The sequence below is a fragment of the Carassius auratus genome, chromosome 30, assembly GCF_003368295.1.
Source record: "Carassius auratus strain Wakin chromosome 30, ASM336829v1, whole genome shotgun sequence".
NCBI classification, from domain to species: domain Eukaryota; kingdom Metazoa; phylum Chordata; class Actinopteri; order Cypriniformes; family Cyprinidae; genus Carassius; species Carassius auratus.
Genome location: NC_039272.1, coordinates 7943329 through 7967966, shown reverse-complemented (window position 1 = coordinate 7967966; position 24638 = coordinate 7943329). Strand labels below are relative to the sequence as shown.

Genomic DNA, 24638 nt, shown 5'->3' with positions numbered 1-24638 from the left:
TGTTTCTTTGTAGTAGTTTGTGAAATTAAAGTTTTATTAAAGTTATAGTGATTTTTGTGTGTGTGTGTGTGTGTGTGTGTGTGTTTGTGATACAAGTAAATAATTTAGGCCATAGGAGTTCAGTTCACTAATTATATATTAAATATACTATATATTAAATAAACTAATTATAAATTATATATATATATATATATATATATATATATATTTAATTTGTGTGTGTTTTTGTGCAATGATCAATTACACAATGTATATTATACAAATAATACTACAGAACAGTGCTATTAACCAATAAAAATTTCAGCTGTATTCCAGAGAGCTGTTTATTAAACATTACAAATATTGCACAAAGATTCATGATAAATAAAAATAAAAAAAACTGTCTAATTGAAGTTCCGAAGAAATGTGTGTTTCTAAGGAACAGTGCATTCTTGGTATTATCCCAGTCAATGTCACAAGAAAGAAAGTGCAGTATTACCATGGAGACCTCTTTCAGCTGCTTGGATACCAGAGAATTTAAAGCTAAGTACATGACAGAGCTGTCTGACAGCAATTTGGATGCCTACCTATCAAACCACACACTAAAAACATTCACACATCCACAGAATACATCACAGGTTTGTCAAATCCAACACCCACAAAAGTGTTTCTACATCTTTAGTGTTAATTATGTCATTTTCAATATCGGAACATAGAGCATATGACTAATAGCTGTTCAATAACAAGACTGACAGGATGTCTTCACAGATTTATAGAATATTAAACCTTAATCCTAGAACACATGTGAAAGGGAATTTAAACCCCTATTTTGTCATCAAGCCACACATGCCCAAAACTGTGGTCCTGAAAGGTCACTGCAAACAGATGGGACCCTGTTCGTAGGGTATAAGAGTGAATGAAGGATTAGTCGGCATCTTTTACGGCTCTTTTACAAAGAGATATTTTTTCTTTCACTGCAACCCATTCTCAAATCATGCTGGGGAACATGGTTTTACACAAAGTTCCTACAGCTCGAGTGCTGCTGTCTACTAAAACAAAATGTAATCGAAATCATCCTTGTGCCAGATATAAAGTGAAGGTTTGTTCAGAGGTGCAGTTGCAGTTTTGACAGCGATGGCAAAACACAATTTGCATCAAATGTGCTTAATCACACCCTGCCAGCACTGTCACTGTCACACACCTGCTAATGACCACCCACTGCCCATGTGAGCTTGGACCTGGGCAACGATTTAATTAGTATTCTCAGTCACATTTGATAAACATTCAAATGTGAATTATGATTTCGTGCCAGGGACAGACCGCGAGTCTCTTTATCCTGCTGTTCTGTTTGCATTATGCATGTTTAGCAGTCCATCATCAGTCAATGTTAAAAAGCTCTGGACACATTTGGGAACACATTTGATATGAACGGCAGAATTTTCACTGTGGGTTTTAACGCATTAAGGTCATCTCCAGGACATGAGGAAAGAGGATCTCCAGAGACTCCAGTCACTGAAGCCGTGGACTGCTCTCGCTGCTTCCATCAGGCTTCAGGTCCCGCATTAGCAGGCTGTTGAATTACAACATCAAATAGCATTATATCTGAATGCAAGCCAACATCTCAGCACTGCACTGCATTCATAGTCATACATACTCCACTGTATAAATAATGCTATTTAATATTTCCTCATCACAAACATTTTTAACCTAATTACTGATTTTCTTATACACATCATGCTCCATCTGTAGAACTATTTTTATTCAATAATTTGCCCAATGCATTCTACATTGTATTGACTCTTAAAGAAAGAAAAAGAAAGAAAAGGTTCAACTAATAATAAAAGTTCTGCAGTCATTTACAAACATCTGTGACTTTCTTTCTTAAAGATTTTAATGATGTATTTGCAGTGCAGGGTATAGTAATTGAGTACATGTAATCTGGGTTACGTAATCAGATTCCAAAAATGTAGTTCTTGAATCTAAAGTATATTACATTTTAAAATGCTTGTAATCAGATTATAGTTACTTTTTATGGATTACATGATTACATGTTATTCACACATTGGCAATAAATTATGCATAATTTATTGATTCTTAAAGTGTGGACAGAAATATTTATAACCTGGAAGTTTGTGCGTTTTCATGTTTATCAGTGTGTGTTTAATACAGGGATTGCCAAACATTTTTTTTTCACCCCTTAAAATATTTGTTGACATAACACAAAAGAAGTTAATATTTCAACAATTTAACAACACATTTGCAGGTTTTCAGTTGTCTGATGTTGGTTAATGGTCATACTGACGTCCAGGTAAATGAATAGAATGTTTATATTTTTAGTGTTTGAGTGTTTGAATTGGGTTATTTATAATTGGGTTAATTATTAGGTTTTATATCAACTCACTATTCACTCTTTGTCAAATCACTATTGTGATGTTTCATGAATTTTATGATGCTGACCTCAAATCATGGAATATATTTTAAAATAAATCATAATGACTAATAATTTCCCATCCAGTGAGTTGTTAACCGTTGTGTGACAACGAGTTGAACCGAATTTTAAACGAATCATTTCTTGTTTAGCCGCAGGATCATCTGATTGATTCACTGTAAACGATCCACTCAAAAGAACGATGCCTAGGCCAAGGAAAATTCTGTCCTCAATCAAAATATAAAATGTGGACTCAGTGACACAAAAAATGACAGTAATTAAACCAAAAACTAATTTGCATGCAATTTAGCCATCAATGCATAATCCTAGATACTGTCTAACATAGGTTTCAACAGGTTTGTTTCACTTGTGTACTGTTCTCATAACCCGAGTATTGCACTCTGGAGGGCTAAAGGGGTTCACGACGAGCAAGTTTGATTCTTAGAAATGATAACAGGCCAAAAACTTATTTGAAATCCCAGAAGGAGCTAGGAAACCTGTCGGAACTGTACGTCTGTCTGGCGTCCCCTCAGCTATTCCTCCCTCCCCTACACGAGGATTACAAGTGGTTTTCAATGAGCTCGACTCCACTGCGCTCGCGAGCCGCTGTACGCAGACACACGCGCTCTTGACTTGACAAAGACAATGAGCTGTCACACCTTTAAAATTAATCCTATTTGTTCGGAGTCAAAGAAATGCTGAAAGGAAAGTCCAAGAGGCGAAAAATCGGTGTGTTGTGCTGTAGGAAACCGTTGCTGGAACAAGACTACCTGTAGGCACTGTACTGAGGGTAAAAAGAGCCAGCGGCGTTTTCAATCTGCCGGCGAAACACACAACATACATTTATATGGCAAAGTTCCTCGCCGAGCTGCTGGGATGTACACTGCCCGAGAAAGGAGCATCTCCAATGTTCGAGGTAAGATTAAAGTCTGTTTGTTTCAAGGCACGTTTCACTACCTGATATCTTCAAAGGTTTACTATATTACAGTGATTTGTATTGGTTTATTTACCGTTCAATTAAAGCACCGCTTGTAGTCATTTGATTGTTCAAGTGATGCTCAGTTATTGGAGGCAGATTGGTACCTTCACAGCAGTTTGTTAATGCTGCTGCCACACAATGGGTGGCTACCTGAGCATTTAAATTATGGTTACACCTAATAGAATATGTCCTTATATATACAATGATGACCATTTTGATGTACAGTATAAAATAATGGCTTCAGATGAACATGAAAGCTAAGTCTTTAAATGTTGATGGAAAGGAGTCAGCCTTGATGTCCTTAAGAAGCTTTTACAGTGTGTATTTAGGTCAGTGTGTCAGGGGACATTCACCTGAAATACAAAATTGACTTTAAATCGTGATGCTAAGTGAACTAATATGAAACCTGCACAAATCAGTCCTTTCATTACAGATATGCTTTGCAATATCCTTCTTCAACTGGGCAGTAAATGCATCATGAATTTAAGTGCATCAATTTTGTATCCTGTCTTTGGTAAAGCATCACACATTTGTGAATCTTTTGAAGGTGACATACTGACTCTCTCATGAAAATATGTTTGTTTGGATAATGTGTTCATTATGTCAGTTGCTGCTAGGCTTAATTTACTTTATAATCCCCCAGATCCAGCTATTTTTAAATCAGTGTGTGTGGGCACAAGCTGAATCCATGCTTTTCAATTATCTATTGCTGATGGCCATAATCGGTCTGTAATAGCAGACATAGTGAGTGAAGAAGGGATTAGTGCTCGGGCTGTTATATTAGAGAATATATTGTGATTGGATCTGCACAAAGCCATGAGATCTGCCTTTGCCTCTAATCTCATGAGTGCACCATGCCTTCCTTCCCCGTGTGTGTATTTTTGAAATGCTCCGTGTCTATTGACCTGTTGTTTTTCATGTATCTTATATTTTATCTTTCAAAATTTGATTAGGGTGCATTGTAAGAATAATAGGTCTACAAAGTTGGTTTCTATTTCAGGTTTAGGTCTGTTGAGTGCACTTCGTTTTTGTTTGGGTTTTAGGTGTTTTGGTTAGTTGGGGTTAGAGCACTGGTTCTCAACCAGGGTGCCGGAGCCCACTGGGGGGCTTCCAAGGGGACACAGGATGATTTTACAGTCATTTCATTATATATAATAAAAATCAAGATGTGAACAGATTTTGTGTTTCCCAATAATAATGTTTTTAATTACTGAAAAACATACAGAATCAGAATCTTGAATGTTGCAGAATAGTACTTTAAAAAATAGTACCCATTTCTTTCAATAAATTTTTTTTGTTGACAATTGCAGCAAAAAATCTTGAGGAAAATATCAAATAATGTGTTGGCAAACAAAAAGATAATTATGGCTCAGAAGACAACACAATGCTGTGCAGTCCCATGTTGTGGAAAATCAGTCTTTGCATTTCCTTTATTTTGATCCGAACATTAGATGAGAATGGATTAATTTTTTTTTAAGGAAGTTCCAGATAGCATCTGTAAGAACTTGGTCCTTTGTTCACTTAACTTTACAGTGGATTAGTTTACAAACAAGGCATAATTCGATGCAGGATTTTCAGAGAGATTGAAAATAAAAGACGATGGTGTGATGATTAAATCAGATCCGATGTCGCATCACTCAAGTGTGAGTAACTTTTTATTATGTGGTCACTATTGCTGTGTCTGCTATTACAGGTCGTTCGATATGTACTGAGTATTTATGCATTTTTAACTTGAATCACAGCAGCATTCATCTCAGCATTACTGTAGGAAGGATGCAGGCTGTCTAACATTCACAACTGTTGGCCAGTTGCACCAGTGGGTGTTTACTTCTGAATCTACAATCTGCCACACCTATTCAAATGGAGCGTTCTGATGAGGGGGGGCAAAACAGGACAGAAAACAGCCTTTTGCCTCTGAATTATGTTTAGTTTAAATATAAAAATATTGATAACATTAACATGGACCACAGAGAACAGTTAAAAACAATAAAAAGGCAGTTCATGACCCTTGTAAAGTTTGCATGGTTTGTTGATTGTGTTTTTCTGTAGCTTACTAGGGCTCAGTTTTGTTAGTTTTAGGTTCAGAAGAGGAGTTGTGGCTGGTCAGATTACTGTGGACTGTGTGGAGGTGTTGAATGTTGAGTTGGCTCAGATCTGGTCCTCATTAGTGTCCTGTGGTCACTTGTTTGACACTCAGCATGAGACTGAGTCAGGCAAGGTGACCATGCATGTCATGCACACACACATCCATGTACACAGGCTGCTTGAATATAAAAATGATATCCAAAATAATTTACCTGCAGTCTAAACCTTATACCTGCAGGCATCCAAACCTGCATTTTGATACATTCATAGCATATTTTAATCAGTTTGAATTCATTTTTCTTTGGATTGAAGACCTTTTAGGATTGTCTTTTTTCTGAATTAAACTTTTAGATTAATCAGTGCAGTCCTCTCTATCTAAATTTTGTTCAAGGATTCGTAAGGATTTCAGCAGCTAATAGTGTTGTCCTATGTCTGATCTAGCAAAGGGCATCATATAAGTCATCTTTTAAACATCTTCCAGCTGTTATAATATAATAGCAGTATAATAGCAGCACCCAAACAAATATGTCAGCTGCATAAATGGATTTTGAGATATGGAGGGCTGAGAAAAGTCCTATTCTGAGAGGAGTTTTCATTTAGAGGGCATATGCTCTCAGCTTCACTCCTAATCAGAACCGTGTCAGCTTGTCAGTGTTCTCGACAGGCCATTTCAGAGTGGACCCTGAAGTGCTGCCAGCCAAAACCAAATCCATTTCTTCCCTTAAACTGACAATTGCTAAGTAATTGACTTGGCTTGTGTGAGTCTTTAATTTAACTTTGAGTCTTTAACTTGTATTTAATATTCTCTAGAATGTTGCAGTTTTCTCTAAATCTGAAGCTGTTGTATTGGTTTAAACACACTTTATGATAATTTTTGTATATATGCAAAATTGCCAGTGTAACTACTAGTTCTCTCAAAGCCCCAAATTAATTCATGCATTCATTCAAAGCTAAAAGGCAATTTTATTACTAATATAGATTTTTTATTGAGTACGTATTCAAGTGTAACAATGTTAGTAAGCTTTTATATATAATGTAAAACTTTTATGTAGAAATGGTCACTTTCACTTTGACAAACCTTTACATTAAATGTTCCCTGCTGGTGGAATGACCTGTCCTTTAAAAACACATCTCTTCCATCTTTATTTGACCCTTTAACTTTAGCAATCTCTATTCTAATTTTATTCTTAGACTTGCACTCTATTCATTTACTAACTGCTTGTTTTCTTAAAAGACAAACAAAACAGTAGCTTCTCTATTATTTTTGTATTCTACTTGTTTTCTTTTTATTTACAATAAACAAGAGCAAAAAAAGAGAGATGCTTTTCTTAATTAGACTTTTTTTGTCTTGTGTTCAGCCCAAATATCTAAAAATTCTTAAAAGTCTAGACAAGTAAAAAAAAATTATTGTCTTGTTTTCAGAAAAAAAAAACATGCCAAAATTAAGTGTGTTTCTTTTTGAAATGTGTTTTTTTTTTCTGAAAACCACAATAATTGTTTGCTTGTCTAGAAAATCCTTCTTGATTTAAGAATTTGAGATATTTGGATGAAAACAAGAAAACAGAGAGAAAAGAAAAGTCTAGTCTATAACACTAGCCGGCTCTATTCTTCTCCATCTGTTTTCTTTTTTTTTATTATATAATAATAATAATAATAATAATAATAATAATAAACTTGCTACATGTACTGTGTAAAGCAAACTGAGACTTGTCATCATAGCACTTGCATATCATTGCTCTTTTGTTGATTTTGATTGCTTCCATTGCCCTCATTTTTAAGTCCCTTTGGATAAAAACGTCTGTTAAATGACTAAATGTAATGTCATGTATTGTAAATTGTTATGTAGTTTTTTTTAATCAACATTTTGGATGTAGATTTCTTTATCTCCTAATGCTTCCACTGTGAGGCAGTGTTTAAAGAGATGTTCTCAAATGTGACAACCACATTTTTTGTGTGTGTGAATCTTTGATTGTTTTGATGCAGTAATCTGCTTAATTTGTTAGTTTCATGAAGAAGTGTCTAAAAGAAATGTGCTTCTTTATCTTAGCTTGGTTAGTAAATGAAAAATGAGATTGTGGTCAAGACTACTTCCTTCGCCAAACAGATCTGTGTGATCAGTGCATTTATTAGATGAGTTCTCAAGGATGTGGAGATCCTAACCTGCATATGCAAGCAGAAAAGACCAGCCTTGCTCAGCATATTCCAGCTATGAGTTTCTGGATATCTTTTAGGAATTACCTCTAAAAATACATTTTCAGCAAGCTAACAAGACTTCCAGACAGTGGAAGCAAGTGACCATTAAGATATCAAACTGTTCACAAATCATCAATAAGAAATGTCACAGTCTGTTTCACAAACAGAATATTCTATTTACAGTGTCAATTGAATAAACAACTCAAGCGATTGTGAAAGATTTCATGTAAATTCATGAATGTTATGTACTCACATTTTACCCATCCAAAGTGCGCACACACAGCAGTGAACACACACACATCGTGAACACACACCCGGAGCAGTGGGCAGCCATTTATGCTGCTGCGCCTCTGGAAGTGAAGGCCAGACTCGAAACTCTGTGCCTTTGAGCGGAGCATATAATTTGTCAGAAACATGTGACCTACAGTACTCAAGGTTTATTCAAAAGATGCAGTCTGTTGGTGGAAGTTAAATTCACCAACACTTTAATGTCCTTCATTTTAATGTCTTCCTTGAATGTGCTTTCTGGATTTTGGAAACTGGATTGTAGTTTGTAGTTTAAACGTTGATGCACGGAACTTAAAACGCAAAGTAATGACTTTCATTGGCCATAGTCAGTCATGAGGTAACCAGAAAACCTACATGCTTTTTTTTTCAAAGCAAAATGGAATATAGTTTATGCTGAGTAGTACAGAGTTGTGTATATTTAGTTGTTTTGGTCCTTGTAGTGGTCTAGTAAAGCATTTAGGCACAGTCAGTTTTGTCAGTATAGAGCATGTGTGGAGCACAAGAGGAGTTATATAGCGGAAAGTTGCATTTCCTTTTCCATAGAATGAAGGTGAACTAAGCCTTTAATATATATATGTTTTTCCTAAATTCTTCTGGAAGCAACACAAGATCCAGAGCACAAATCCTACATTTCTCACAATTTGTTGGTTCATTTACAGATCAGTTTTTTTTTAAAAAGTAGCATTTGTTAGAAGCCATGTTTAATGCATATTTAAAGCTTATTTTATTAAAGCTAAGTTTTATAATGTCACCTTAATTGCAATTTTGAAGATATGGAAATCTGTTCAGACCATTCAGGTTTATAATAATTATAATCTTGACAATAGCGAATATAATGCATTGAATTACGTTTTATCATTATTAAGTGCTTTCCATGTTGGAATGATTTCATTTTCATAAATGAATTCTCTGAGGTCTGGGATTGTCATACACTACGTGCAGTTATTTTCTGCTGACAGGGCTTTGAAGGCTTTATCTCTTTTTGTGCCTATTAGAGTTTTTAATTGACCTTCATTGAATCTTATCTGAGGCAATTTCCATTTTAATGACAGATTTTTGACTTAGGGGTAACAGATCCCTTTTTTTGGATGTCATTGTGGCTTTTCATTTGATGACATTAGCATACCAAGAAGAGAGTGGTTTTACCCAGACCATTATTGTTAAATGTGTAGTTATGGTCTGTTTTCTGTTGAAATTGTGTTTTTAGCTGGGCCTTGTATCCTGATTATGATCAGCCATCACAATCATTTCCAAAGCGACACAGAAAAGGTTGTCTTCAGATGCTCTTTGATACATCTATTTCTTCTTTGTAAATTTTCTCTTTCCTCTCACAGCAAATTCATGTGAAGAATTTTTTTCCCTGGGAAAACAGGGAAAGCCTCAGTTTTGTTTCCACAGCATAATCTCATCAAACAAGGCTTCCCTTGGAGACCTTTTTCTCCCGATGCCGTGTGTCAATCTTTGTGTCTCGTTAGTCACGAACAAAGGCCCTGCTCAATCCACCTGCTGTTTGGAATGGGGAATCATCAGACTCAAGGTCTCAAAAGAGAGACATGTCACTCACACATAACAAGCTAATCAGTGAAGATCTTGGCGGCGAATTACGCAAAGAGACTTACAATGGTAAAGGTGCTTGCCAAAAAGATTTTTAATGAACGCTTGGGTGCCTGCATTTCATGTCTAAGGCCTCTTGTGCTTTCTTAAGCAGCTGTGTTTCTAAATTATGGGAAGCTCCCTCAACCTAAATAATAAGAAGAGGCTAATTTGCACAGACCCTTGGTTAATTTTGTAAAAACTCTGTATCAGTCCAAATGAGCCACAAGGGGGCTCTGTACATTTCTAAACTGTCCAAAAACCCACTTTAAAAGCTGGAGAGAAACCCATATTCAAAAGCAAGTGTCTAAAGCTAAAGCTTTTTATAGCTAAACTTCCATTTATAGCTAATTTATTTAGTAGAAATTATTTTAAAAAGCATTAGCAATAGATAACTGAGTGCATTACAACACTTTTGCCTAAAATGTTTTAGAAGTGTTTTGCTTTTTGTGCAAGTAAACATATAACAGTAAGCATATTAAGCAAGCATATAGTGGAATGGAAAGGTAATGTAATACTATGTATCTATAGTTAGGTTTTTTTATTGCTGTCAAACGATTAATCATGATTAATCGCATCCAAAATAAAACGTTTTTGTTTACATAATATATGTATGTGTGCTGTGTATATTTATTATGTATATATAAATACACACTCATGCATGTATATATTTTAGAAAACACGTTTTTTATATATTAAATATATTTATTTATAATATAAATTGTATGAATATAAATACAGACATGTAAATACATGTAAATAATTTTCAAAAAGTGTACGGTATGTGTGTGTATTTATATATACATAATAAATATACACAGAACACACAGATATATTATGCAAACAAAACTTTTATTTTGCATGTGATTAATTGCAATTAATCGTTTGACAGCACTAGATTTTTAATGATTTTTTTTAAATAACACCAGCAATACAATTAAGTTTGAAAACTAAAGAACATATGAACTTGATGTAAATGTGATTAGTGAACTACAAGTATATAATTTTTTTAAATATTGCATCAAGATGTTTATTTGTTTAAATTTAGCTAAATCCTAAAACTTTGTTTACGTCCAGGTTTTGACTTTCAGTGTGCATCTTAAACCTTGCATATTGAAGACTATGATATTCTTCTGACCTCTGCAACCTTCAACTATACAGATTTCCATCTCTTACCCTGAGATTTTTATGTATTTGTTTTTTTAAAATATGCCATAAACATAGCTGGAGGATAGTCTTCTGTAATTATATGAAAGCTCCAATGCTCCAGTGAGCCTTCAAGAGCAAGACTGGGGCTATAAAACTTCATATTGGCTTTCTCTCAAGACCTTTCTCAAGATGTCAAGGTAATTTATCCTGAACTGTAAAAAAGCCTCTCTACATTATTTACTACTTTTGTTTTATGAGGCATGTTGTGTGCCTTTTCTGCCCCTGAGTCTGCCTGTCACACACTGTAAGAGAGGAGCACTCACAACTGGACAGGCCAGGGGTGAGCAGACACTGTCAGGACATCAGATGGGACCTCAGCCTGCCGTATCTCATCCCCATGACAGCCATGCACTCCGTCACCCTGACGCTGATAAAATGGATGCCCGCTGGATAGAGCGGCTGCCTCTGTGCTGTCCACACTTTCACAGCCTCAACAGGCTATGCTAGTCAAGGTCAGCTTTATGTAAGCACTGGTGCTCATCTGATTTGAAAAGGATAGATGGTGCGTGATAATGTGGTAATATACCTCCTGTTTAGATAGTTGAACAGTTCTTAAGAAAATATTTATAATAATTCAGCAAATTCCGACTCTGCATATCTCTGTTTGACCCTGGTGAATAAACCCTTTGGTATTTGATTGTCTTCAAGTGTCTCCAAACAAAGCAGTTGTTGCTATGAAAGCATTATTATCAACAGTTTTTCTCCTTTATATAAACTTCCCTCAAGGAAGGCCTATATATACTACCATTCAAAAGTTTGGGGTCAGTAAGATTTGGTTTTATAGATATGAATAGTTAAATTCAGCGATTAAATTGATCAAAAGTTGCAGGAAATATTAAGAAAAATATTATTTTAAATAAATGCTGTTGTTATTATTTTTTTATTAATTCTAAAAATCCTGAATAAATGTATCACAAATACCACAGTTATGTTAAGCAGCACAATTATTTTCAACATTGATAATAAGAACTATTCCTTGAGCACCATTCAGCATATTTGAATGATTTCTGAAGTGACATGTGACACTGTAGACTGGAGTAATGGCTGCTGGACTGAAAGTTTCAAGGTTTGTTTGGTTAGCAGGACTCTTAGCCTACTGTAATGACACAATCTGGATCTAAATGTAAAGTAGGCAAATCACATACTTTTTGGGCAGTCTAGTACTTAATGGAAACTGCCATTGAGATGAATGGGAATGTTAATAAATAACTCTTTAATACTCTATTAAAATAAGGCAATGATTCTGTTTAATTAAACACTGCTCCTGCATTCATTGTCTTGAGTAACAGCCACTGAACTAATGGTCATGCTGCATTTGATGATAAAGAGAATTTGATTGCATTAATTAGAGCACTTCATTGGGTTTCTTTTCCATTTACTGTAATGATATTCTGCTCATATGTGCCCATCTGATCCTTGACGTCCTTGACATTTGTGTCTTGCATGTAAATGATTTCACTTTATCTTCTCTGTCAGGGGTATGGTTTGTTTGGCACTTGGCATTAAACGGGTTAATGATGCCAGCACCCCTCCCAACCGCACTTATTTAATTAAAATGTTAAAAACATTAGCTGTAGTCTTCTATTACATTTACATTTAAATCTAATGTGATGTGTTTTCTATCTTATATGGTTAAAAAATAATATCTGCAAATGGATCTGCACCATCAGATACCAAAAATACGATTTATTATTATGAATATTGACAAATTGAGCATTCACTTCAGTTAATGATTAGTTTAGTAAGGCTAAAGGATTCAACTTTCATGTCTATTACATGCCTATTAAATGCAGGACCTTCTTCTGCTGTTGCTAAAGTTACAAATAAAGCTACAAGTAAGACTACAAATGGCACGCTTTGGATATTCATTGTATTGCTGTTCTAGATTCACCACCATGTTTTTATTTCCTCTCATTTCTTTTAACAATATAAGCTCAGTTATCATATGCCATGTCCTTGGGATAGGACATGCTACTCACGGTTGATGAATATTTAATGAAGCCCATCTTCTATAAAAAGGTATAAACAGTGCTACACTGCAATAATGAAAAAAAAAGGTTTAAAAGGTTTATTTGTTTATTTTGCTCTTGCAGAAAATTTGCTGCCTCATGCTGTACTAGGTGATTTTGTCAGAGCTACCCTAGTGAAAAATAAATATACTAAAATGTATTTGAAATACATTTATTTCATGCTAAGTATACTTACATTTATATATTTGTGACCCTGGAGCACAAAACCAGGCATTTAGTCGCCCAGGTATATTTGTAGCCATAGCCAACAATGTATGGGTCAAAATGATAAATTTTTCTTCTATGCCAAAAATCATTAAGATATTAGGTAAAGATCATATTCCATTAATATATTTAGTAAATGTCCTATCGTAAATATAATTAAACTTAATTTTTGATTAGTAATATGCATTGCTAAGAACTTCATTTTTACCACTGTAAAGGCGATTTTTTCATTATTTCGTTTTTTTTTTTTTTTTTTTTTTTTGCACCCTCAGATTCCAGAATTTCAAAAAGTTGTATCTTGGTCAAATATTGTCATGTAACAAACCATACATCAGTGGAAAACTTATTTAGGCCATGCCCACACGTAAAAGCGTATTTTTATACATGGAGTTTTTCCTTCTTCCCTTTTCAAAAAAATCTCTGTCCACATGAAAACGCAAAAGCATGCTATGAAGCACTGTCAAGAGCATGCCAAGCCGACAGGTGGCGATATAATCTCAACCTTAAAGTCATGTTGGCCAATCAGAGGCCTTAAAAAGCTTCCAGTAGGCAGAGATAATTGTGCGAAAGTAGTTCAACTAAAGATATATTGAAGTATAGTTGATTGTGCTACAGTGGAACTATAGCAAGTATACTTCAGGTATACTTAAAACATCTTGCATTTAAAGACTGATTATATTCAAAAATCATTCAGTCCTTATCAATAGTGAAAATAAAACACATTTTAGGCTTAATATTAAGAAATGTTCATGTTGTGCACAAGCATACTACTGCAGTACTCCAAATTAAGTTTATAATTTGAATAAAATATTATAAAATTAGTCTCAAGGGATATGTTAGTAAATACGTTAATTAACTATGTTTGAACTACTTTATATGAAATACAATTAGAATATATATATATATATATATATATATATATATATATAGACTTTATATATATATACTTCTCATATATATATATATATATATATATATATATATATAACTTAAGTACATGTGATAGTAGTTTTGACTGTTCTTTTCTTTTTAAACATTGAGTGGAATATAATTTAAAATATTATATTATATTTTATCATTTAAAATATTATTTATTGCATGAAGATATCAGTCCCCTGAACCCTTATGCACGTAATCACCCACGTTAGCCAAAGACCTGGAGAGGGTTCTCCCACACACACATGCGTAAACCTACAGGAGGTGTTTGGCCTCTCAGGCAGCAGTCACAATGGAGCATGACAGAGACTCTGTAGACCAGCCCAAGAACATCCACGTAGCAGGCTGCTGTGGTAACTAGGCAACTTGTCTCCCTCATAATGAAGAACTCTTATGTGATGAGGTTTCTGTTAGCAATTGTCTGTCCTCTCTTATGATTTGTGCATGGGTCTCACACTCAGATATTGAGTTTACTGATTAATTTACATGGCAACATCTTTCTGTTCTGTTGTGTAATTGATTTGGATCCTAATTTTGCTTTTTATATCGGCCTGTCATGTAAATACATTTCAACATTAATAATAATAATAATAATGATGATAATAAATGGGGTTTATTTGGTAGAAAATAAGATTGTTAAAAGGATTTCTGAAGGATTGTGTGACTAGAGAAAGGATGCCAAAAAATTTGCCCTCAGAGTGGCACAGTTGAATGAGAGGCTCATTATGCAGCTCATTATGCAGGCCTTTGTCTTCTCAGGTGTAAATCACAATGATATTCATGGTAGTTGACGCCTACTCGCATATGACTTTTACCAACAAAAAGTGTTTTAGAAAATTTAAATCAATATATTGTTTTCTGTGAGTGAGTAAACAAGATGATTTTCACATCATTCAGAAAGAAAAATTCTAGGCTACAAGCTCCAGTTCTCAACTTTTCCGGCAACCAATTTTATGTATGTGTTTTATTGCCTTATTCAAGTGATTTAACATTTTTAGTTTTTCACTAACCATGCATAACATTTTTTTTCTCAAAAATACAATCATGTACATGCATGCATTTCACATATTATTATAGCCCAGTTTGTGCTGATTACAGTGATATTAGACTTTACCCATTTAGATATTTATAAGAAACTGAAAAAAGCACAAATATCAGGGCATGACAAAACTTCTCAAGGCCCCAAAAATACCCTTAGACTCCAGAGGGTTAAGCTGTTATGGAAAGGTCCTAATCTTTCATGGGTTGGAGCAGGTGTTGTTTCCCCAGGCCCTGTGTTATATCTACATCAGCTGAATAAATTCTCTCTAGAGCAGAAAAATCTACTCAGCCGTCACCTGTTTCCCAGATAATTGCTTTGCCCACCAATAAAGGGAGCAGCGATCTTTGGTTGAGGTCAGTGTTTAAATCTTTGGACATGAATTTAGTGAGGTAGTCAGAGTGGTATATTGGTTTTGTGTGTGTGTGTAAAAGGGGTAATAATTGGTTCTGTGAGGAGGCATCATGATTTTAGTCAGTTAAGGTATTTTTGTGTGTGTTTATGCAGCTGGTAAAGTGCAGGCTCTGAGCAGGGACAGACTCAACGGCACACTCTGTTTATGAGCCTCACCTTTGAAAAGAGAATCCAAGCTTGTTTGCTTTCACACGTCACATTTGAAATGTGACACACAGGTTTCAAAAAGCTCAACATACAAAAAAAAAAGCTCCCACGAATATATATTTAATGCAATTTTAACATTAGGAGTCAAAAGATTTTCCTCAAAAATATACCATTTATTTATTTGTTTGTTTGCCCTAATGATTATAATCAGTTTTTTTTTTTTTTGATATGGTGAGTTTATGGTTGCGTTTTTAAACCCACTTACTGGCCAATTTGAATATTAACATGAATTATTTTCTATATGAAATATAAGTTCTCACACTGCATCCTGCACTCTCAGAAAGAAAGGGTACAAAAGCTGTCACTGGGACAGCAGTGACAGAAGGTACACCTAAAGCCTGCATAATAGCCAATAACCTCCTCTACAAAATAGTGCATTACTCAGACAATAAACTACATTCATTAAACGCTACATATTAGGGGCTTTCCCACCAGAAAAACCATTTCATAGTTTCTAGAAATATTAGCATAGTGAGTTCCTGTTTTTTAATTGTTCGCACAGCAGTTTCTTGGAACATGCTTGGTTCTAGGAACTCCATTTGAAGGAACTAAATGATCTGCTAATTCAGTGTAGGGTCTAATACACTTTGAAAGCCCCAGTGGAAGCTTTGGTACTTATTTCTCAGAGTGTGTTTTTTGCAAACAGCTCTAGGAATAACATTTGCTGTCAGAAATTGGCAACCTTTTCTGACGACCTTTGTTATGGTTACCATGTTTGATTTGTATTCACAACTATGATGCTGTTTATAATTTAAACCAGATTATATTCAGTGTTCTCTGAAGCATTTTTAAGTGAGTGAGAAACCAAAAATCTAAGTCTTTCAAAGTTGTAGAAATGTGTTTTTGTGCGTGTGTGCTAGAGCAATAAATTCTCTCTTTTCTTTTCCCCTCAGTGCAGGAGTCAGCCGCACATCGGACTGAGGCATGTCACCAAACAGCGGGTATGTTCTCCATCTGGGTCTCTCCTCTGTGTCATGTGATGTAGGGAATATAAAGTATTGATTTTGGTACACAAGCTGTAGTTACCCTGAGGCAGAAGACATCATTGATATTGTCCCACCACTGTTTTTTGACAGTCGACCCAAAAATACATCAAACATATATTTATACATATCGTATTGCACACCTGAATACTACTCAGAGAGAACAAAACACACAACTGAGCTTAAAGCTACAGTGTATGATTTCAAATGGCTAAAATACTAATATTGGCAATAAATCATTTTATAATAAATTTTTTTAGACAGTTATTCCAAATACATGTTGTTCAGACAATTTGTTTAAACAATTTACAATGAAGTTTAGAACAAACTGAAACGACACACTCAACATTCCTAATTCATCAGCTTATTGGGACACCAGCTATTGGGTGAACTAGCCCTTTATGTTGGGATGTGAGTATTTTAAAGTAGTAGTTCACCCCAAATTTTTATTCAGTCATTAATTACTCACCCTCATGTTGTTCCAAACCTGTAAGACCTTCATTCAACTTTGGAACACAAATTAAGATATTTTTGATGAAATCCAAGACATTTTACACCATAGACAGCAATGCATCTCACATGTTCAAGGCCCAGAAAGGAAGTAAGGACATCGTTAAAATAGACCATGTGACATCTGTGGTTCAACCATAATGTTATGAAGCTACAAAAATACTTTTTGAGTGCAAAGGCCATTTGTTTGTATAAAAAGCAACATCTAATAATTTCCTGTCTAATGAAGAGTTGAAGAAGGTCTTTTTTCCACCTGTGAACAGCATGAACACCACTGCACTTCATACAACAAGCTTGTAACTTGATCCACTGTCCCTGCCCTTCAGACAATGCAGTAGTAATGGGGGATCAGGCACAAGCTCTCCATCAAAGCCCAGAGCTCTTCCCTGTCCCCATTCACACAGGGACCTCAGTGGCCCCCACACACTCCACCATCAGCCCGGCACTGGAGACGAGGCTTTGATCCTCGCGCACATACACAGTCACAGTCCTGAAGAGAGCGTCTAGGAATGCTTAAACATGACTTTCATCTTCCCAAATTCAGATTCTCTTTCTGTCAGCATGTGCTCCACTTGTTCTCAAGGCAGCCGTGCCCAGGCTCAACCGCAGCCAGGGTCGACTGGGTTTATCTGACTCTTTGATACTATGCATTTGATGCCATTTTTTTTAGCTAAGTTCAGAAAAAAAAGAGTTGATGGGAATGTGGCGGTGGGATCGTGTTGCAAACGTTTTTGATGAGGCTCACCTGACTTTTACACTTGGCACACTGGGCCAAATTGTAATAAAAGCACTTCATTGAAAAGTGACATAAAGGGGCATTATACAGTGATAACAACAATCAGACCTGTGAAATCATCCTTCAAATTTAAATTACTTAAGAAAGAAAAAAGAATTATCATAAAAGGTAAACAAGGACTGTGGCTTGGGTGTATGAGGCTAGCATTACGAGGGTCTCACGTTTCATCGTGTGGTCTCTTTCACATCAAAAGGCACCTTGGATTGCGTTTTTCGCTGCACCCTTTCCTTTATGAGCTCAACCTTTTTTGCCAGTGGAGGATTACCGTGACTGCTTTATGCCTATGTGATCAAAACATGTTCCTCACTAATCAAGGTAAAAAGGAGCTTTTATTTAAACACCTGTATATTTTATACTTTGACAGGACCATGAAAAAAAAAACACGACAAAGGTTTGGAAACTCCCTAGGCAAAGTGGGGGTTTGGACAATATTAGCATAAATCCTTGCTTTATGATTACTTTACATTGATGGGGACAAACCATTTTGATGAAAACACTGCAGACAGCATTTATTTGAAATAGAAAGAAATAGTAACAATACATTTTGATCAATTTAATGCATCCTTTCTGAATAAAAGTGGTAATTCCTTTTTAAAAAATCTTACTGACACCCAGGTTTACAGTCTTACTGCATTTATTCACGTTTTTATGTTATCAAACAGACAATCATTATTAATGGTCTTCAGTATTATTATTTGATAAATGGTTATTGCAATCAGCAATTGTTATTGCAACTTTGTGTAGACTGTCCAAACTCCTGGAGGGCTACAGTGGCCTGGAGTGTTTCCATTATAACCATCACATGATCGCATGAATGTAGTGTGGACTCTGCTATTCTTTAATATTGAGAGCGATTTTTAGAACTATATCTTTATCGTTATCTTTAGTTATCATGCTTTGTGTGAACGTGCCTTTACAAATTCATAGAAAACAGCTTACAGTATATTTAATAAAAGCGATAAAGTATGATTAATAGAGGTAATAATTATATTTCACCTGTTGAAATGTTTGGGTTGATATTTGTATTTGGTACTGGTTTAAATCATATATTGTTACGATTTAAAATTAAAAACAACTTTTCTGAATAAAAATAAAAAAAGTTCATTCATTATTCAACTATTGTTATGCTTTCATCTATTGTTTCCTGTCTAGCAGTGTTACTTACTTCTTGTCTGCATTTAATGTTTATTTACTGTATTACTTGCGTAATATTTGTGTCATGTCTACACTGCAATTTCCTGAAAGAACCACTTTTCTTTTTCCTCTGCAGTGTATGAAACATGACTTTGGCTTTGAACATGCATATGTTAATAAGTTCTGTTCTGGGTCTCAGGTAGAACTGAGAGGATTTTATGCTCATAAAATATATCCCTTCTGAGGAGGGATTCTCGACCTACAGTATGATGTTTGTATGTAGAAGAATGTTGGGTGCTATCTAAGATGCTGAAGCACTCATTAATTCACACACACAGTCAAACACACCCCTTGGTGTTTTCAAGAGCAGCTGCTTGCCACTAAAGTGTGAGTTTAAGCTTACCTTTGACCCAACATTAACAGTGCTGATGTTATCACACACTGGGGCATACTGAGTTAATGTAAGCAGCTGAGTCTCCTGTGCTTACTTCTTTTACTGTAGAAACACTGCTCTCTAGAAGAGGCCACATTGTCATTTTCATTTTAAGAAGGTTTGAAGTTAGGACACCAGTAGGGTTGTCCTAAAGTTAAGACTATTATCCATATATTTGTTGAGTTATAGGATGCTTCTGTAATACCCTTTTCCTGTCTTTAGTTAGGATATGATGCACTTAGGAAATGTTGTTCTCTAATAGCTTTTGTCCTAAATGAAGTCCTATCTGAAAGTCTCTTATGTTAACCAAGGCTGCATATATTTGATGGAAAAATACAATAAATACAGGAATATTGTATATTATTACTGTTTAAATATAACTGTTTAATATATATTTTTTTATAAAGTATTTTATTCGAGTTATGGTAAATCAGAATTTTCATCAGCTATTGCTCCACTTTTCGGTCACACAAATTTTGTTATTATCAATGTTGAAAATTATTGTGCTGCTCAATATTTTGTGGATGTATACAGTTTTTCTTTTTTTATTCTTTGAATACAAAGGTCAAAAGACTTTATTTATTAGAGCGTTTATTTGACAGAAGTCTTTTGTAACATAAAGGTCTTTACTGACTCTTTTGATCAGTTTAATGTATCCTTGCTGGGTAAAATTCAGAAGTAATAATTAAACACCAGGCTTTAGCCCTCACCTTCTTTGATTTTGTGTTCACATGCTTTAAGAAATATCTTCAGTTTGACTATCACGACTGCATTGTAAATTGATGAATGAATCCCAGAAGAGACACAACACCTCAGGATGACTAATTGACAACTTTCAGACCTGCCAGACCTCCTTCAACTGTCTGCTCTCAGACAGAGATTTATAAGTCAATGCTAAGGATCCATCATTTGAGAAATCTTTCTTTGACCCTTTACCCTACAGTTAGTTCCATTCACAAAGTATAAATGAAACACTAGCTCACCAAGTTGGCTCACAATATCAGTCAATCAATCATTTCTTTAAAACGCACAGAAGAATTTAAGCTTTGACAGTTTAATTGGCAGTGGAAGGAGGAGGATTTCATTATGCTTGTCGTGTTTGTCACTATATATGCAGAGTTAATAGTTGAGTCCTGAATTATAGGGAATGTAGTTTCCTGAGATAACATGTAGGTAAGCATCTGTTTTTCACACAGACGTCAGTGTGACAGAAGAGGCAATCATCTGTGTGATTAGAGGGGTCTGGTGCACCTGTGGCAGCAGCATGGATTCCCCCAGTGTTTCCATTAAAGCAGAAACCTCAGTAGACACGGTTTGGCTCCTTCAGTGCCCGGAACTGATGTTCCAGTGAGCAAACTGTGTGTGAAATGTCTGGTTTCTGGCACCGGAGGATGGCGGGTTCCTGTTCTGCCCTTCAGACCGTGTTGTTTGCATGGTTGAAGATTATGAAGATTACTGGAAAACTTGAATCTAGCCATGGAGCAGCCCTACACATGCTTGGCAGTTGTTGAAGCAAATACAATGTGTTAAAGCCAAATCTTCAAAGTATTAAGAACCATGGCAGCTAGAAATTAAAAGTCCCTGAATGCTTTCGTTAACACTTTACAGTAAGACTCAATTTGTTAACCGTAGTTCAGACATTAAGAACAACATATTTTGTTACAGAATTTATTGATCTAGGTTAATGTTATATTAATAATATACTACTTAGGCCACTATACTGTATGCAATACTATCTCAAAATAGAAACTATGCTCTCGCACCATAGATAGATAGATAGATAGATAGATGATAGACAGATTTCTATTGAATGAAGTAATGTTAACGTTGTTGTAAAGTGTTACCATTCATATTGAGCTAGACATGGTATTAAAAACAGGCTGTGGAACTGAAGAAAGATTATAATTAATAGGCCGATGAATGATCCAGCCCTTAGATTATTCATGAGATCACATTCTTTCCAGCTGTGCCAAACTCCAAATATCCTTCCGATTAAGTCAACATGGATTACCTTTCTGACACAGCCAGCTACAGTAAACGCAAGACAGGACTTGCAACTCATAGTTTTACAGGGGAAGAAGGATTGTTAGTGTAGCCCCTTACGATTGCTGCCGTTGTATTAGTGGGATGGTTTTAATTACATGCATGACTTGCTTTGCTGCCTATTCTGTCATTTTCTCATTCTCTGCCGGAGCCACCGGGTGCTGTAATGTAGCACTGTTGTTTTGTTAATTGCTTTGGATCACTGACTGATGGACTCGCAGGGCTAGATGCTTACTGCCATGTTGTCTCATTTGTTATTTGAAGGTCTAGACTTTAATTAGCCAAACGAGCTCCTCTTTCTTTTTATGTCTGTATTACAGTCATCTTGACATAGACACCTGGTCACTTGAATAATGAATTCCGCTCTTTTATTATGGTCATTATTCCTTAGCCACATTCATTAAATATCACCGGGGATGTTAGACTTCAAGCGTCCTGTGTTCTGGACAACAGCCTCAGGAAACATGTTGTACTGTGGAAAATTACTCTGCTGCAGTAACACTAGATCAGTAAAGCTAATAAATCTGTTTGATTTATTAAATATTCTCTCGTAGGTTGAAGTTGGGCATAATGGTTGCTTAATTATGGAATGGTTCAATAAAGCGGATAAAACAAAGCATGCACATATTGAATGGTCAGCATCTGTCTTCACAGTTTTAGCACTGAATCCATGTCCCTTTTGCAATATGTCAAGAGTGAATATAATGACACTTTCAACGAAGCATGGGAAATTAAATGGATACTAGAAAAGTGTCAATAATATTGTCCGGATGCATATTGGCTGTGCAGTAAAAATACTCATGTGGTATGCAAAATATGATTAATAAATTATTATGCAAAGCTCAGTTAATGACAAACAGTGAAGAAATAGTCAACAATCTTTAACCTTTAATATCCTTAAAAATGTCAATTAAAAAGAGGACGAGAATGTGTGATGGTATCGTGTTCTGTTTGCAAAGCTTTTCTAATGCTATGTTATGGGTCTTGGTGCAGTTTGAGCTCTTATGTAACTTGAGTTTACAGTGAGAGTAGCTTATCTGTCAGTCGTCTGAATTGCTTGTGATCATGACAACATCATGTGATATTTATACATCCTCATTTTAATGTAGAAGAAATCTTAAACTTCCTTTAAACTTTCCACATGACCTTTGTGTTCCTTTATTGATTGATTAATTGATTTCTACTTTTTTTGCAGCCCACCATATTTGGGACACTGATTGAAAAACCGCTGGGGGATCACAATGCAGTAAGCAAATCATATTCCCTTTATTCTGAATGTTTGAGGAAGTAAAGATGTGATGGATAAAATGTGGTTTTGACACACTGACACATTCCTCGGTGTGTTTGATTCTTATATTCTCAGTTCACAAGTAAGCCTCTAGCCATTGCAACAAAACTGTTTTGCTGTCACTGATAATGTAGCTTTCCATTTCCATTAATACTTATTTCTGTAAACCCTGAGACTGTGTTTGACAATATTTTTGCTCTAGACAAAAGTTGCCCATTTCCTTTATTGTTAGTCACCCGGTTACATTATTCAGTGTTAATTGCTGAATATTTTCAACAGAGGTAATTAAATGGTTCTCTTGATGAATTTATCATGTCAGATAGAGTTGATAAAGAATGAGGAGGAATGCGAAGCTTGCCAAGTAGCAAATGACTTATTCAGTACTTATAGAGCCAAGTGCATGAGTAAACAGACAGCTACATCTTTCATGTGGCACAAATAATCAATTTGTCTTAACAATTTGTCATGTTGTCACTTCCTTGCCCAATGATGGGTTTTGATATTCTTTACTGATCTGTCATTTGTGTATAACAGTGAAGGACAGGAGAAGTACAGGATGCAAATGAAGAGGGCAATATGTGTGTGGTATTTAAAAATACATTTTATTCATTTATTCAGAATTTGCCTGAATTTTCGTATCATCTATTTTTGAAGACCAAAATTTAATTTATTAAGAAACTCAATTTATTAATTACATACTGCAAACCAGTATTTAATATTTAATTGGCTGACATTCATTTAGGTTTATGTTTAGCTGTTTAGGGCCATGCAACAAAATAACAGTTGCTCTTTCAAGCAACTCCCTCTCAGTCCTGAGGATACTAACAGTTGGAGATCATATTGTATTCAGTAAAGTTTTGGGCAGCATGCATGCTTTCTCTGCTTAATGAAACCTAGGAGAATCCAGCTTGCCCACAGACACACAGGAGGATCAAGGCCTAATATTATGCTAACGTATGCGTGTCGAACAATGGCTTTCTCCACGGGACTGTGCACCAGAGCCAGTCGACACATGAGATCAGTGCAGAGACTTAACTCCAATGAGATGAGCTTTAAGGATTAATGCAATTACAATGTGCCAAAGCCAACTAGATTTTTTTGCAGTGCTTTGTTCTCTGCAAACTTATATTAGTCTGATCTCTCATCCACCTTCTCTGCTGTAACACATGATCTGTTTGCTAAAGGGATGAAGGCAGATCATGAAAGGTTTGTAAAAAAGAGGGGTGGGGGGGCTTTAGAATGATTGTCTTTGGCCTTGTACTTTATGGTGACCTTATATTCACCTTATGTGGCTGCAGTATTTTGGCTCAGTGATATATTATAGATAACATGGATTTCAAATGATTTAAGCTGTGAGCTTTATTTGTTTATTACAACAGTTACAACATTTGTACAAAACAATGATTTATTCAGGAACGAACTGGTGACCATCTAAATGAGCTCTTTTTTTAAATACGATATTTACAGCACACATTGCTGGTTAATTATTTGTGTATTGTTGCTAAATACATAAATACATAAAAGTCAAACGTCTTTTTTTTTTTTTTTTTTAAGAGTATCACATGCACATTGGTCATAGCAAGTGCATCAGAAGTGATGGAAAAGTTGTTTTCCACTAGTGTATCATGAACATTTGACTGATTGACTAGCTGCCCGAGGCTGTTAATTTAGGTTGGCGTCCCATGACAGTGGCAGGGCAGCTCGGCTGGAGCTCTGGAATTTTAATCAGTGTTTGGGAGTATTAAGGGGGAGGTGTCTGATTCACTGGACCAGTTCAGGACAAGCTTTATATTTAGAACACATCCGCTCATGGAACCATCTGAATAATACAGTAGTGACCACCGACATAATGAGCTGAGTGAACTCA

At 35.4% G+C, this 24638-nt stretch overlaps 1 long non-coding RNA gene across 1 annotated transcript; it reads left to right on the top strand.

Annotated features, from left to right (window-relative positions):
* Positions 1-3053: 3053 nt before the first annotated feature.
* Positions 3054-22730, top strand: LOC113049077 (uncharacterized). The gene is made up of 3 exons (XR_003276570.1): positions 3054-3323; positions 16478-16525; positions 22679-22730. It is a non-coding gene; the product is annotated as an uncharacterized LOC113049077 (long non-coding RNA).
* The last annotated feature ends 1908 nt before the right edge of the window (positions 22731-24638 follow it).